The sequence below is a fragment of the Tamandua tetradactyla genome, chromosome 13, assembly GCF_023851605.1.
Source record: "Tamandua tetradactyla isolate mTamTet1 chromosome 13, mTamTet1.pri, whole genome shotgun sequence".
NCBI classification, from domain to species: Eukaryota; Metazoa; Chordata; class Mammalia; order Pilosa; family Myrmecophagidae; genus Tamandua; species Tamandua tetradactyla.
Genome location: NC_135339.1, coordinates 5104536 through 5119600, shown reverse-complemented (window position 1 = coordinate 5119600; position 15065 = coordinate 5104536). Strand labels below are relative to the sequence as shown.

Sequence of the window (15065 nt, the reverse complement as noted above, 5' to 3'; positions counted from 1 at the left end):
AGCCTTTAGCACTGGGTCTGCAAGCAGCAGCGTGGCTGTCCAAGGGCCCCATCCCCATCCCCAGCGCGAAGGGCTGCCCTCCTGCTAACTGCAGCCAACAGCAGGTTTAGAGAGTGTTCTGGATGGAATCGTGCTCCCCACAAAGGCCTGTTCAAGTGCGGGCCACCAGTCCTGTGGGCGCTGACCCATCCGGAAACGGAATGTGTGAAGCCGGTGTTAGGCAAGGGGAGGCAAACCGAATCAGGGGACCTTAGTCCAGTGCGGCTGGCGTCCTTATCAGCAGAGGAAACTGGGCACGGGGGAGAGAGCAGCAGACAGCAGGGGAAGGAGCCAGGGGGTGGAGGCAGATGGAGTTATGGCCGGCCGGCAGGACATGTAGACTTTGGCATGACCCTACTGACACCAGGATTTTGGCCTTCTGGCCTCCAAAACCGTGACCATAAATTCCTGCTGTTTAAGCCAGACAGCCTGTGGTGCTGTTACAGCAGCCCTGGCAGACTGAGACAGAGACTGCCAGCATCAAAATAGCTGCCCACCCCCCCCCCAAAAAAAAACAGAACAAAAACAACCCACCTACTCTAGTCAGCCAAAACCTTTAGATGCCAGTGACCTCGTTTATTCACCAAACTTGGACCAGGAAAACAAAAAGCCGTTGGTGTCTTGGGAGAGAAGGTGTGGTCTTGTGTTTATTTAAAAAACAAAATTGTTTTCAGAGATTTCAGCTTTTTCAGTTTTGTTCCTAATTCTCCTTCCTTTTCAAAGTCTCTTATGAGAAGAAAATAAAATTTTAAGCAGATTTTAGATGACAAGGAAGTCTCACATCGCTTAAATATGATCTTGTATTTATTTTTTATTTTTTGGTATGCTGTATGGCAGGGTCACATTTCATTCTTTTTCCATGTGAGTATCCCCTTATGGCAGCACCATTTGTTGAATTTTTGCTTGTTTGGTTTTGGTTTTTCATTTGTTTGTTTGCTTGTTTGTTTGTTTGGGAAGTGCATGGGCCAGAAATCAAACCCAGGTCTCCTGCATGGCAGGCGAGAATTCTACCACGGAACTACCCTTGCACCCCCAATCTTGCTTTTTGTTTTTGCATGGGCAGGCACTGATCTTGTATTTTTAATGTCACGAAATCTCCCACTGCGCATCCTGGAGTCCTGATGGCCCAGAGCGCATCTCATCAGGATATAATAGGTGAATAGGAATTGAGATATGATCAATCCTACAGCAAATCCATTTCCAGTAGTGTTTTCTGTTATGCAGCACTGTACATGTCTCACTGCTTTTTTCTCGTAATATTCTAATTTCCAAGACTTGAAGAAAACCTATTTTTTTAAACTTCTTTTGTTGTGTAGTATAACATATATACAAAGCAATTCTCTCAGATTTTTCCTTCTAGCTGCTCTGGAATATAGGAGGCTGGAGGCTTTCAATACTTTTTTATCATCACAATCAACTTTTTTCCTTTTTGTGTGTGAAAAATAACATATATACAAAAAGGCAATAAATTTCAAAGCACAGCACCACAATTGGTTGTAGAACATATTTCAGAATGTGGTATGGGTTAAATTCCACAATTTTAGGTTTTTACTTCTAGCTGCTCTAAGATGCTGGAGACTAAAAGCGATACCAATTTAATGATTCAGCATTCATATTCATTTGTTAAACCCTACCTTCTCTGTATAACTCCACCATCACCTTTGATCTTTCTCCCTCTCTTTAGGGGTATTTGGACTATGGCCATTCTAACTTTTTCATGTTGGAAGGGTCTGGCACTATTATGGGGTAGGGAGATGGAACTATCTGATGTTCTGGAGAGGCTGGGCCCTCTAGGTTTCAGGACTTGTCTGGTCCAGGGACCCATCTGGAGATTGTAGGTTTCTGGAAAGTTACCCTAGTGCATGGAACCCTTGTGGAATCTTATAAATTGCCCTAGGTGTTCTTTAGGACTGGCAGGAATGGTCCTGGTTGGGGGTTGGCAGGTTATGACAGGTAGCAATGTCTACCTGAAGCTTGTGTAAGAGTAAGAAAACCTACTTTTATAGTTTGTAATGATATCGATGCTGATATATTAACTAGGATAAAAACACGTTACAAGTGTACAAGCCTCAACTAATTTACTGATTTTTTTGAAAAAGAAGATAATTCATGGCTTCTCTAATATGCATCTGAAATTAAGCCAATCATTTGGTAGCCCTATAAACATTATCAATTAGTTAGTTATCATTAGTCTTATCAATCAAAGTATTACTAACAATTTTCTCCATGGCACCGGGAAGTTCAATTAAGAGCCCAGTGAGACTGGATGTTTTCGGCATGCAAACATTAAGCCCAGTGAGGAGAAATGTGCCAGCAAATGTCACTCCCATTTTCTTAAGTGTAGAGTTTACTTGGAAAGACATGGAATGCATTTCCTCAGCACAGAGAAGGCCTGATGGCTGCAGTGCCTGCCCTGGGTGCTTAGGAGAGGACGGTCTCTCTATGCTGCTCACACCCAGAGAACTGTGGAATTCTGCTTTAGCTCCTGCAGAGACGGGGCCATTGGCCAGAGAATTTGTTACTGGCCCTCTGAAACCAAACACTGACGTCCTTTCAACTTCCGGACAGGTCACTTGTTGCCTGAGAACCGCTGACAGCCTGACATAAAAAGGAGCCATGGCAGAGTTCTCGCCAGTCTTGCTGGAGACCGAGGTTCGATTTCCAGAGCCTGCCCATGCCAAAAAAATAAAAAATAAAAAGGAGGTCAAGAGCCTCATACCCACAGGCATAAATAGACAAAGAAAAAAATCCCAATCCATTGAGGAAGACCAAGCTGAACAACGAGGCAGAACCAAGGAAGTAGCAGAAAAGATATCTAATTGATTTATTTATTTTGGGGAATGCCTGGTCCGGGAATTGAACCCGGGTCTCCCGCATGGAAGGCAGCCATTCTAACTTTTATTTTTAAAATAATAAAAATGCTTAAGGAGATGCAAATTGATTAGAAAAAGACTTTCTGCAACCAGAAAACATGGTTTCTGACTTGACAAATTCAATGGTGACATGGAGGAAGAAAACATTTACTACTGAGAACGGATGGGTCTTCTGGAAGACAATGTTTATTCGTTCAGCAGGTATAATGATGGAGCACTCATATGTGCCCCACGGAAGAAAATGTAACACGACACAGAGCAAAACACAAAGCAATGGAAAACATGAATGAAAATATAGAAGACAGGAAAGCCAGTGTGTAGTAAAGAATTTGGTCTTGCGCAGAGAGGTCTGGTCTTTGACCCCAACTCCGAGGAGGTGACCCTAAACCCTTGGAACTTCTCAAGTGACAGGAGGGTCTTTGCTACCCTCACCCCCACTGGGCCACACCTGAGTTTTTATGCTCATGAGGTGACCCATGGTGGCCCCTCAGGCCATATATCAGCCTGACCTCCTGGGAGAGGGACAGGGAAGCTGGAGACTGAGTTCCCCAGTGGCAACCCCGGATACAGACGCTCAGGCACCTTCTGGGGTTGGCAATACTTCTTGCAGATCGTCACACATCGAGGCCAGGGGAGTGGCGTGTGCTGAGGACAATGGCAGCTTGTCTGATGCCTCAATTCCCTTGGCAGGGGCTAATTTGTGTCCTTCCCCTGGAATAAAAGCTGCCCATGAGTATAATAGCTTCCGCTGTGTTCTGTGACTCTTTTTAGTAAATTAGCGAGGCTGAGGGTGGTTTGGGGAAATCCCTGAACTTGCAGTTGGGGTAGAAGTGACGTGGTCCTGTGAGGCCTCTTCTCTCTAACATTGTGGTCAGACCCTAACTCCTTGCAGTTGGGGCCAGAAGTCTCGGACAGGCCTGGCAGGCTGGAGGAACGCACCCTTCCCCTTACGATCTGGTAGGCAGATGCAGAAGATTTAATATGGAAAGAGTAGAAGAGAAGTTCCAAAATACAGAAAGGAATAGAAGAGAGAGAAGGAAAAAATCAAAGACAGACTAGGAAAAAACTTCCTTAAGCTGAAAAAGATGGACATTTTCTGATTGAAGGCACTCTCTAAATTCCAGGCCAAAAAAGAAAGAAACAAAGAGAGAAAAAGAAAAACACACCCAGATATATACTGATAGAACTGAAAAATGTCAGAGTGATAGAAGAATATGAGAGATAAGGGGTGTGTGTCTCATAAGCTTCTGAGAAAAGAGAAATAATCAGATTATCACTAGATTTCTCATTTTCTAAACTGATAATACAAAACAGTATAAAGCATTTACTTTTTTTTTTAAAGAACATTATCAAGCAATTGGTGGGGACAGGATAATTTTTTCTTTTTGAGATGCAAGGACTCGGATGTCATACTACCCACATCCCCTTTCTGAGGAAGTTAACTGAAGAAGCTAAGCTAAACACAAATTCAAACCAGAAAGAACCAAGAATTGCTACATATAGCAATCAAAAAGTGAAAGCAGGGCGTGTATGGGTGATTCAGTGGTAGAATTCTTGCCTGCCATGCGGGAGACCCGGGTTCAATTCCCGGCCAATGCACCTCCCCAAAAAATGCTGTGAACAAAATTCCCTATGATATACATATCACAAAATCGCCTCTGTGTGTCTGTATAGATACAGAAATACATTTATTTGTAGGGAGATACATAAAAAGAGCAACAGCAAATACCATATTAAACAGAAATACCAAAGGCGTTTTCTTAAAATCAAGACAAGAGAGGGATGTTCATTCTTACGACTATTAATTGTGTTGGGAATTCCAGCCATGCAATAAGAAAAGAATATCAGTGGTGTAAGTAATGGAAAAGAGACAAATGATCATTATTTAGATAATATGATTAAGCAGATAACTAAAAATCTATTAGAACAATTAAAAGAGTTTAGTAAGATGTCGACACAAGGCAAATATATAAAAGCTAGTCATTTACCTATATCGCAGCAATAAGGATTTAGCAGCAGAAAAGTATCCCATTCAGGATGGCAAATGTGATAAGATCCCTTAATATAAAGTACCTTGAAAGGCAAAAGAGCTGCAGGAAGAAAATTAAAGTTTCTACTGAAGTTCATCAAACAAGATCCAGATGGGCAGAAAGAAATACCATGTTCTTGGGCGGAAAAGACTTAATATCATAAAAATGCCAATCTATAATAAATTTATATGTAATTCAAAGGAATTCTCACCATGAATATCTTAAACGAGCAGTGAGACAGTAAACAGATCTTAACATTTATAATCAAAAGGGTTTGGTGGTGCTTGTGTCTGGGATTGACAAACAGACTAAACCATCAAGTCCCAGAAACAGACTCATGAAAATATTATATAATGATTATTATATTTACAGCATTATAAAATATTATAAATTATGTATTATAATTTATTGCATGCTTTCCACCTGCCAAATGCCACGGTGGCTGTCTTCCTGGTTTAACTCACCTGGTGAATTAGGTCCTACTAACTCCCCATTTTACGGGTGAGGAAAATGAGGCACAGACAGACAGAATGGCTTTCATAGGGCACAGGGGAAGTGTGAGAGAACCCAAGCCCTTGTCGCACAGCCTGTGCACGCACAGCCACCCTCCTCTGCCAGCCTCGGGAAGTGTGGTCCGTGTAAAAGACCACAACATGGAACAAATAAGACCGGGAAAGTTCAGCCCTTCTTCCGTGTCATGTATAATAACACATGGCAGATGAGTTAAAGCTTAAAACTTAATGCAAAACTATAAAAGTATTTTTAAAAAGTAGAGAAATATGTGTGTACAATTCAGGTGTGGGGGGGGCTGCTTAAGCAAAGCAGGAAACCCAAGTTTAGAAAGGGAAACCAATGCACGTAGTTAAAAAATAAAGAGCTAAGATTTTCTATGTGACAAAAGCACCAGAAGACAAATGGTAGATGTGATACACAGAACAAATGGCCACTATTCTAATACATAAAGAGCTCCTTTAAATTAATAAAACAAAGACCCACCCCCATAGAAAAATAAAGCATATAAACAGGCAATTCAAAAAAGAGGCAATGCAAATGAATAATCACCGAATGAAAATATGCTCAAGTCACCAGTGGTTAGGGGAATGTGAGTTAAATCATGCCACTTAGGGATGATTAGATGTCAAAAATTGAAAATATCGGTGAAGGAATGAGTGGAAGTGTATTCTCATATTCAGTTAGTGGGACTGACAACTACTATGGCATTTTGGAAGTATTTTATCAGTGTTCCATAAAATGAAGCCCACTGCCCAGGGATGAATCCGGCCCTGGCACCATGGAATCAAAATTCCATCCTGACAAAAAGGGGGAAAAAAACAAATAACATATCAGTGGCAGAGAAAGTTCAAATAGAGTTGAGAGGCTACTCTGAAGGTTGCTCTTACACAAGCTTCAGGTGGACCTTGCTACCTGTCATAACCTACCAACCCCCAACCAGGACCATTCCAGCCAATCCTAAAGAACATATAAGATCCCACAAGTGTTCCAGGCACTAAAGTAACTTTCCAGAAACCTACAACCTCCAGATGGACCCCTGGACCAGGTAAGTCCTGAAACCTAGTCCAGTCTCTCCAGAACATCAGATAGTTCCATCTCCCTACCCCATGTTAGTGACAGACACTTCCAACATGAAGAAGTTAGAATGGCCATAACCCAAATACCTATAAAAAGTGGGACAGAAAGATCAAAGGTGATGGTGGAGTTATACAGAGAAGATAGGGTTTAACAAATGAAAACAATTACTGAATCATTAAATTGATATTTCCTTTAGTCTCCAGTATCTTACAGCAGCTAGGAGTAAAGACCTAAAATTGAGGAATTGTAACCCATACCAAACTCTGACATCTGTTCTATAAGTAATTATTGTGCTGTGCGCTTTGAAATCTTTTGCTTTTTTGCATTATGCTATTTTTTACAAAAAAAGAAAAAACGTCAATTGTGATGATAAAAAATATTTATCCCTTCTAGCCTCCTATGTTCTTGAGCAGCTAGAAGAAAACATCTGAGATGATAGTATGTTGTAGCCCATGACAAACTCTGGGATCTGTCCTGTAACCACCTGCTGAAGAGTGCTTTGAAAATGATTGCTTTTTCTTTCTTTCTTTGCTTTGTATATATGCTATATTATACAATTTAAAAAGTTAAAAAAAAATGAAGCCAAGTATGTAAGATGTTTGTTGTAAAATGCTTCATGCAGCCCCGTTTGCATTACCAAAATCCAACATACAACCTGGAAACAAGCTGAATGTCTATCAATAGCTGGAGAGTTGAATAAGGAATGGCACCTTCAGATAAGGCAAGAAATAGGAGGCAATTCAAGAATGAGGAAAAAACGAGTTACTATTCCACACACCACAGATGGACAGGAATAAAAATGCCTAAAGATGTAAGGTGGTGCTCATGATGAAGGAAATACCAATTCTGAAAAGCTGCTCCTTGGGTACATATTGGCAAAACCCTTCTGGAACACAGCTGATAGCATCTAGTCAACTTACAATGCATGTGGCCGGCAATGCTGCAAGTCTCTTTTTAGAGATTCGACCTACAGTCAGTCTTCCAGGCAAGTACCAGAAGGCACAGGAGGAAGCTCAGTGCAGCTTTGTTGGGACGAGCTAAAAGCTAAGGCCAACCCAAATGCCCATCAGCAGGACTGTGGATAAGTAAAAGGAGGTTTATCCACACAACAGTACAGTGCACAGAAGCTAGAGCAGCTGGTCTACATCTCTTGGTGTCAGCTGGAGGCTCCTCAAAGCATAATGATGAGTGAAAAGAGCAATTCATGAAATGACTAGATTAAACTCATCAACAACTATTCTACCTATACGCATCAGGTAAGCACACCCACACATATGCAGTGATGCATGTATGTTGGGGTTTGGACCTCTGGGGGCTTCTCCCTCTTCCTGCATGCAAGTCTGCGCTGCGACGGTCCACTGGACTCGCCAGCCCTGCCACCCTGGGGACTGCTGTTGGTTGTCCCTTAACTTCTAAACTTAGGATGGAAGTCTGTGAGTTCATGGGAAAGAGGAAGTTCCAGGATCGTGCAGACGGTGCAAAGTTCAGGGTTTCCTGAATGCTGGGCTGAAGAGGAAGCAGAGGAGAGAGACTGAAAAAGACAGCTGAGTGTCAGAAGGAAGAAAAAAATGATGATTAGATCTAAGAAAGGTGCAAGCAATCTCCCTCTGCCCATCTGCCTAGTACTGCCCGAAGCCCCACCCCCATAAAAGAAATCCTCCTCTCTTTGGGTAAAGGGAGTGTTTCCCAGAGGGTGTTCCGTGGAGTGCCTAATCCTGCAGGGTGCCAACAGTTGTATGTCAAATCTCTTGAGAAACACCTCGTTAAAAGAAATTAACCACAGTTCATTACTACAGACCTTCTCAGAATTTTAAATACCTCTGTGCACCCTGAGCCTCCAGAAGGAGAGCGTACTACCTTTTCCTGTGGAGAAAGTTTTGGGACCAATATTCCACACTTTAGAAATGCCTCCAGGAATATCATCAGCCACTAACACTTTAGTCTGAATTAGTGGAGCAATGCTAAGCCTTGCCATTCCTCAGCCTTGCCATTCCTCAGTTAACTGGACACAGACTAGCCTGATTCTCTTGTTTAATATCGGTGCCGCGCAGGACACCTTCTTCCCTCAGAGCCAGAAGCAGGGTGAGCGCTCTCTGTGGGGCTTTGCTGGCGACAGCTGAGGTTGGGAGGGAAGCTGAGGAAGGAGTGTAGAAACAGCAACTCTTTAGGATGCGGGGTGAAGCACTCAGACAGTGCCAGAGGCGCTCTGCCAAGTGTAACAGCCTCAAAAGATGTCATTACGGGGCTTGTGGTAGTCTAAACAAAAACTCTCAAACACATTGAGAATTCACATATCCTTGAGAACATCCATCATATAAAATTAGGTTACTCTCCCAACATCTGGTGCTAGAGAAATGAAATTTGTCTTTTTTAAGCTTTTCACTATGAAATGGAATATACGTTTATATGTAGATGAACATTTATATTCATATATAATTTATATTTTTACATAAATTTATACATTTATTTATGTATATCTTTTCACTATGAAATGGGATATATATTATATAGATGATATTTATATATTATAAATTTATATACATTTATTTATATCTTTTCACTATGAAATGGAGTATACATATAAATATTTATATAATAAATTATAAATTTAAATAAATTATATACAAATGTACATAAATTTATATAAATAATATAATTTATATATAATTATATAATGTACATATAAATATGTAATAAAATTACATATATAATTTATAGAAACACAAATATATATTTATACATAGATTAATATCTATGTCCATATATAGATGAAATATATATATTTATATTTATATATAGTTGAAACACCTGCTGACCACCACCACCCAGGATGCGAAACTGCTCCAGAACCCTGGGCAGCCCCTCTCCTGCCCCTGCCCCACATAGGCGCACCCACTCACCCACCCAGCGTAGCTGCCATCCTGGCTCTTATGATAATCCTCTCCTTGCTTTTGCTGAGAGTTATACTACCCTATCTGATTCCCCCCCCCAATATAATTTCAAACTGTATGGGCTGGCCAGAGGTATGGGCTGGCCTCTTTCTCTCATAGCTGTATTTTGGAGGTTGGTCCGTGTGGCTACGTGTAGCATTAGTTGCTTGATTTCCCTTGCTGTGTAGAATTTGCCACAATTTCTTTCTCTACTGTTCCCACTTTTAGGTTATCACAGAGGAGGTTGTGAGTATCTGTATATTCACATATATTCACAGACTGTCTGTACCTGTGTATTTGGGGACACACACACGTGAATTTGTAGCTAGGGATGGACTCCAGGTGTAGGTTATAATGTAGCTTCAACTTTACTAGATGATGCCAAAGTGTTTCCCTAGAGGTTGTATCAATTTCTACTCCTTGCAGCAGCATGTGAGCATGCCCAAGCATTGTGAAATTGTTTCATCTCCTAACCGGGGTGGGCATGTGTGTGTCTGTGTGTACTAGTTGCTCGCGGTGCCCTGCCTTTTCATTTTGCTGATTCCTAAGGCAGCCCCTGAGCCCCACTCTGTGGACTTGCTGCTGACACTCGGTGCAGTGTCTGCTCAAATCTCTTGCTCAGTTTACTGCAGAACTGACAGTCCTTTACGATCTGTAGGGTCCTCTATGACTTGTCTTTTCAATGGGGTGTCTTTTAATGAACGTAAGTGCTTCCTTTCCAGGTGGTTAGATTCTCACTTTTTCCTTTATGCTTAGTGTGTTTTGAGTCTTGTTTGAGAATCTTATTCCCTGAAGAATAATTTCCTATATTCTATATGTAAGTCAAATCAACCCTAAACTGAGTGCATGACGTGAGGTAGGGGGCCAGTTCTCCTTCTCTTCTTCATTCTCCCCCTCCCCCTTCTATAGTTACCCAGTTGTCCCCCTCACCGTTTATGGTGACTGCTCTTTCCCCACTCATTGGCAGGAGGACCCCCATATTTACTTGCGTCAGTGTGGGGTCCTTTTCTCATTTCTTTAATCCATTTATGGAAAGGTGTGTTTTTGATGGAAAGGGGATGGAGCTAAAGATAAATTTTGATGCTGGGGAAACCAGCCGTCAGAATGGGAGATTTCTCAATAGCGTGACAGCAGAGGGGAGTATAAGGAGCTGAGAGTGGGTAGAGTATAAGGAGCTTAGGGCGAGGGCAGTATAAGGAGCTCGAAGATGAGAGACACCTTTACAAATTAGAAAAGTTAAAACAAAAGGTGCTATCCGCCTATGGCAAGTGTTTGGGTGAAAAGGGTAGCCATACACTGCGGATGAAGATGGGTTAAATGGTTTTGGAGAGAAATTTGTCAATACATGCTAACAAATAATACTGTTTGATTTAGTAATTTCACTGCTAAGTGAAATGCACAATAATGCATAAAAAGTTTCACGTAAACACATTTTCTCATTGTTATAATGATAAAAATGAGAAATATCTTAATTGTCCAGTGAGATTGCGTGTCAAGTAAATTATGGTACACCCATACAATGGAGTATCACGTGAAAACTGGAATAATGTTTAAGATGAGATTTTAAAAACATAGGATCACGGGAGAGACTGGGCTGCCATGCGGGAAACCTGGGTTCAATTCCATGTACCACCCTCTCCAAAAAAATAAATAAATAAGAAGAAAAAAAAAAGGAAATAATACTGCTAAGGGGAAAAAAGCAGCATGCAAAGCTATATACACAGTATGACTCCAAATAAGTAAAAGTTAAAATGGATGAGTTATGGATAATTTTCTGCTTCTGATTAATGCCTATATTTTTCACATGACCTGCATCATTCCCCTTCTTTGGCTTTACTGAGTTTATAAAACCTGAAAACAAAACTACAGACATACTCTGTGTTCCTTGACAGAAGTTTAAATCGGAGAAGAAAGTATAACAACCAATTCCAGGTCACGATGCTGTGTGGCTGGTTCCTCCCACATCTCTCCCTTGGAAAGTACAACACACTCAGACGTCTTGGGGGCCAAGGCAGGAAATGAAATGAATGAAGTCTTGTCAGAAGACAAGGGACAGAAAAGAACTAGGGGAAATGGGAAAAAATATGGGAAAAATGCCTTCTCAAAATTTCAAACAATGCCACCCTAAAACACCGAGTGAGGCTGCATATGGTCCCTGGGCTACCTGTTTCCAGATGATGGCTTGTGATTATTTTAAAAGTAGGTTCATGAGACATCATCTATACACCCTAAAATTCACCCCTGAAAAGTATGCAATTCAATCATTTAGTATATTTATAGAGTTGCGCAACCATCACCATAATCCTATTTTGGAATATTTTCACCCCAAAAAGAAAGCTTGCAATCATTAGCAGTCACTCCCCATTCTCCACCACTAATACCCAGCCCTAGGCAACCACTAATCTATAATAATCTGTCTCTATGGCTATGCCTACTCAAATAAATGGAATCTAATTTCATATAAATGTAATCATATAAAACATGGTCTTTTGTTATGGCTTCTTTAGCATAAAGTTTTTGAGGCTCAGGTATGGTCTAGCTTGTATCAGTACTTCATTCCTTTTCATGGCCAAATATTCCATTGTATGGGTATACCACATTTATCAGTTAATGAGCATTCAGGTTGTTCTCACTTCTTGGCTATTATGAATAAAGTAGATATGAACATTTGTTTACACAGCTTTGCATGGACATGTGTTTTCATTATTTTGGGGAGCGAAATTGCTGGGTCATATGGTAACTCTGATAGGTAAATTCTATACTCCAACAAACACATTCCTAATCTTAATCCACATGCCTGTGGGAGTGAACCCATTGCACATAGCTCCTTTTGGAAGTGCTACTTTAGGGTAAGGTGTGGCCCAACTGAATGAGGTCAGGTTTTGACCCATAAAGAGAAGGACACAGGGAGAAACCAGAATTAAGAGGTCAGGAGGAACCCAGAAGAGAAAGGAGAAGGCATTGCCATGTGACAGGAGACTGGGAATCAAGCCAAGGAACCCCAAGGATCACCAGCAACCAGCACCAGAGAGCTATAGATTCTGGGGAGAAAGCAAGCCTTGCCAATATCTTGATTTTGAACATCCAACTTCTAAAACTGTGAGTCAATAAATTCCTGTTGTTAAGCCAACACTTTATGTGGTTTTTGTGATAGGAGCTCAGGCAAACTACGACCATGGCTCTATGTTTAACATTTTTTGGAACTGCCAAACTTTTCTACAAAGTGGTTGCATCATTTTACATCCCGACTGGAAAATACAAGAGTTCCAACTTCTCCATATCCTAGCCAATACCTGTTATTATCTTTTTTTTTTATTATAGCTGTTCTACTGAATATGAAGTGGTATTTTATTGTGGTTTTGATTTGCATTTCCCCAATGGCTAATGATGTTGAGCATCTTTTCATATGCTCTTTGGCCATTCATATATTTTCTTTGGAGAAGTATCTATTCAAATTCTTTGCTAATTTTTACATTATTTGTGTTTTCATTATTGAGTTGTAAGAGTTCTGTAAATGTTCTGGATATAAGTCCCTTAACAGATATATGATTGCAAGTATTTTCTACCATTATATGGGCTGTCTTTTTCTTTCTTGAAGATGATGTTTGAAGAGCAAAAGTTTTTTATTTTGATTGTCTAATTTATCAGATTTTTCTTTTATTGCTTGTGTTTTTAGTGTCATCTCCAGGAAATCACTACTTAACACAAAATCATGAATATTTACTCTTATGTTTTCTTTTAAGAGTTTTGTAATTTAAGCATTTGTATGTAAGTCTATAATCTATTTTGAGTAACTTTTGTGTATGGTGTGAGGCAGGGGTTCAATTTTAATCTTTTGCATGTGAATATCTTTTTGTCTCAGCACCATTTATTGAAAAGACTGTTCTTTCCTCATTGAGCTGACTTGGAATCTTTGCTGAAAATAAACTGACTATAAATGTAAGAACTTATTTCTGGACTCTCAATTCTATTCCACTATTCTATATGTCTATCTTATGCCAGAACCACACTGTCTTGACTACTGAAGCTGTGTGGTAAGTTTTGATATCAGGAATTACGAGTTCTAGCTTAGTTTTTGTTTTTCAAGAAGGCTTTTGGCTATTCACGTGTGAATTGCAAGGTACATTTCCATGTGAATTGTATGGAAAGTTTATCAATATCTGCAAACAAAACCACTGGCATCCTCTCTCTCTCTCTGAACCCAACTCTGCAAGTAAAATCATTGCCCTCCCCACTACATGGGACATGACATCCATAAGTGTGAGTCTCCCTGGCAATGTGTCACACAACTCTGGGGATGAGCCTGGCCCTGGCACTATGGGATCCACAATGCCTTCCTGATCAAAAAGGGGAAAAGAAATGCAGCATAATAAGGTATCAATGGCTAAGAGAGGTCAAATAGAGTCAAGAGGTTACTCTGAAAGCTACTCTTTTGCAAACTTCAGCTAGATACTGCTAATTACCATGGTTTGCCAAACCCCAGCCAGCTCATTCCTGTTAACCCTAAAGAACACCCAGGGCTCTATCTAAGATCCTACAAAAGTTACACACACCAAGTTTACTTTTCAGAAACCTAAAACCTTCAGATGGTTCCTAGGCCAGTTAAGTCCAAGAACATCACCCAGTTTCATCTCCTTATTCCATATCGTCAACACCCTTTTCAACATGAATAAAGTTAGAATGGGCACAACCCAAAGATTGGGAGAAGGCTCACAGGAGAAGGAAGAGTTATAACAGAGAAGGTAGGATTTAACAAATGAGCATGACTTCTGAATCATTATATTGACATTACTTTTTAGTCTCCAGTGCTATGGAGCAGCTAGAAGGAAAAGCCTGAACTTGTGGAACTGTAACCCAGACCAAACTCTGCGATCCATTCTATAGCTACTTCTTAAAATGTACTATGAAATTTATTGGCTTTTTTTTGTACATGTGTCATATTTCACAACAAAAAATATTTTTAAAAAACCACTGACATCTTGATAGGGAATGTACTGAACCTGTAAATCTATTTGGAGAGTAGTGGTTTGAAGCTGTATGTACCCCAGAGAAACATATTCTTAAGGTTAATCTAGTCCCATGGGCATGAACCCATTGTAAGTAAGGCATTTGGGAAAGGTTTCTAAAGTGCGGCCCATCTCCATTACCCTGGGTCTTAACCTTATTACTGGAGTTCTTCAGAGAAGGATGAAACTCAGACAGAGAGAAAAGCACCAGAAGCAAGAGGCTGAAACAGAACTGGAAGAGAAGGAAGAGACCTGGAGATGCTGCCACGTGCCTTGTCATGGGACAGGGGAACGCAGGCTTGCTGGGAGCAGCCACCACAGACCATCACTGTCTTCAGGGAGAAAGCATCCCTTTGCTGCTTTGACTTGGACATTTCCCGGCCTCTAAACCGTGAGTGATTAATGCCCATTAAGCAGACCCATTTCATGGTATTAGCTAAAGCAGCCTAGGAAACTAAAACACCAACTTAACAATATTAAGTCTTCCTACCCACAGCCAGGAAATCGCTTTCCATTTTTTTAGATTTTCTTTAATTTCTTTCAATAAGGTTTTGTAGTTTTCATGTACGAGTATTGGACTTCTTTTGTCAAATTAAT

General features: G+C 40.6%; 1 protein-coding gene across 2 annotated transcripts in view; it reads right to left on the bottom strand.

Annotated features, from left to right (window-relative positions):
• Positions 1-15065, bottom strand: part of ALOX5 (arachidonate 5-lipoxygenase) — a 62971-nt gene that overhangs the window by 24409 nt on the left and 23497 nt on the right. The gene's annotated exons all lie outside the window — the stretch shown is intronic.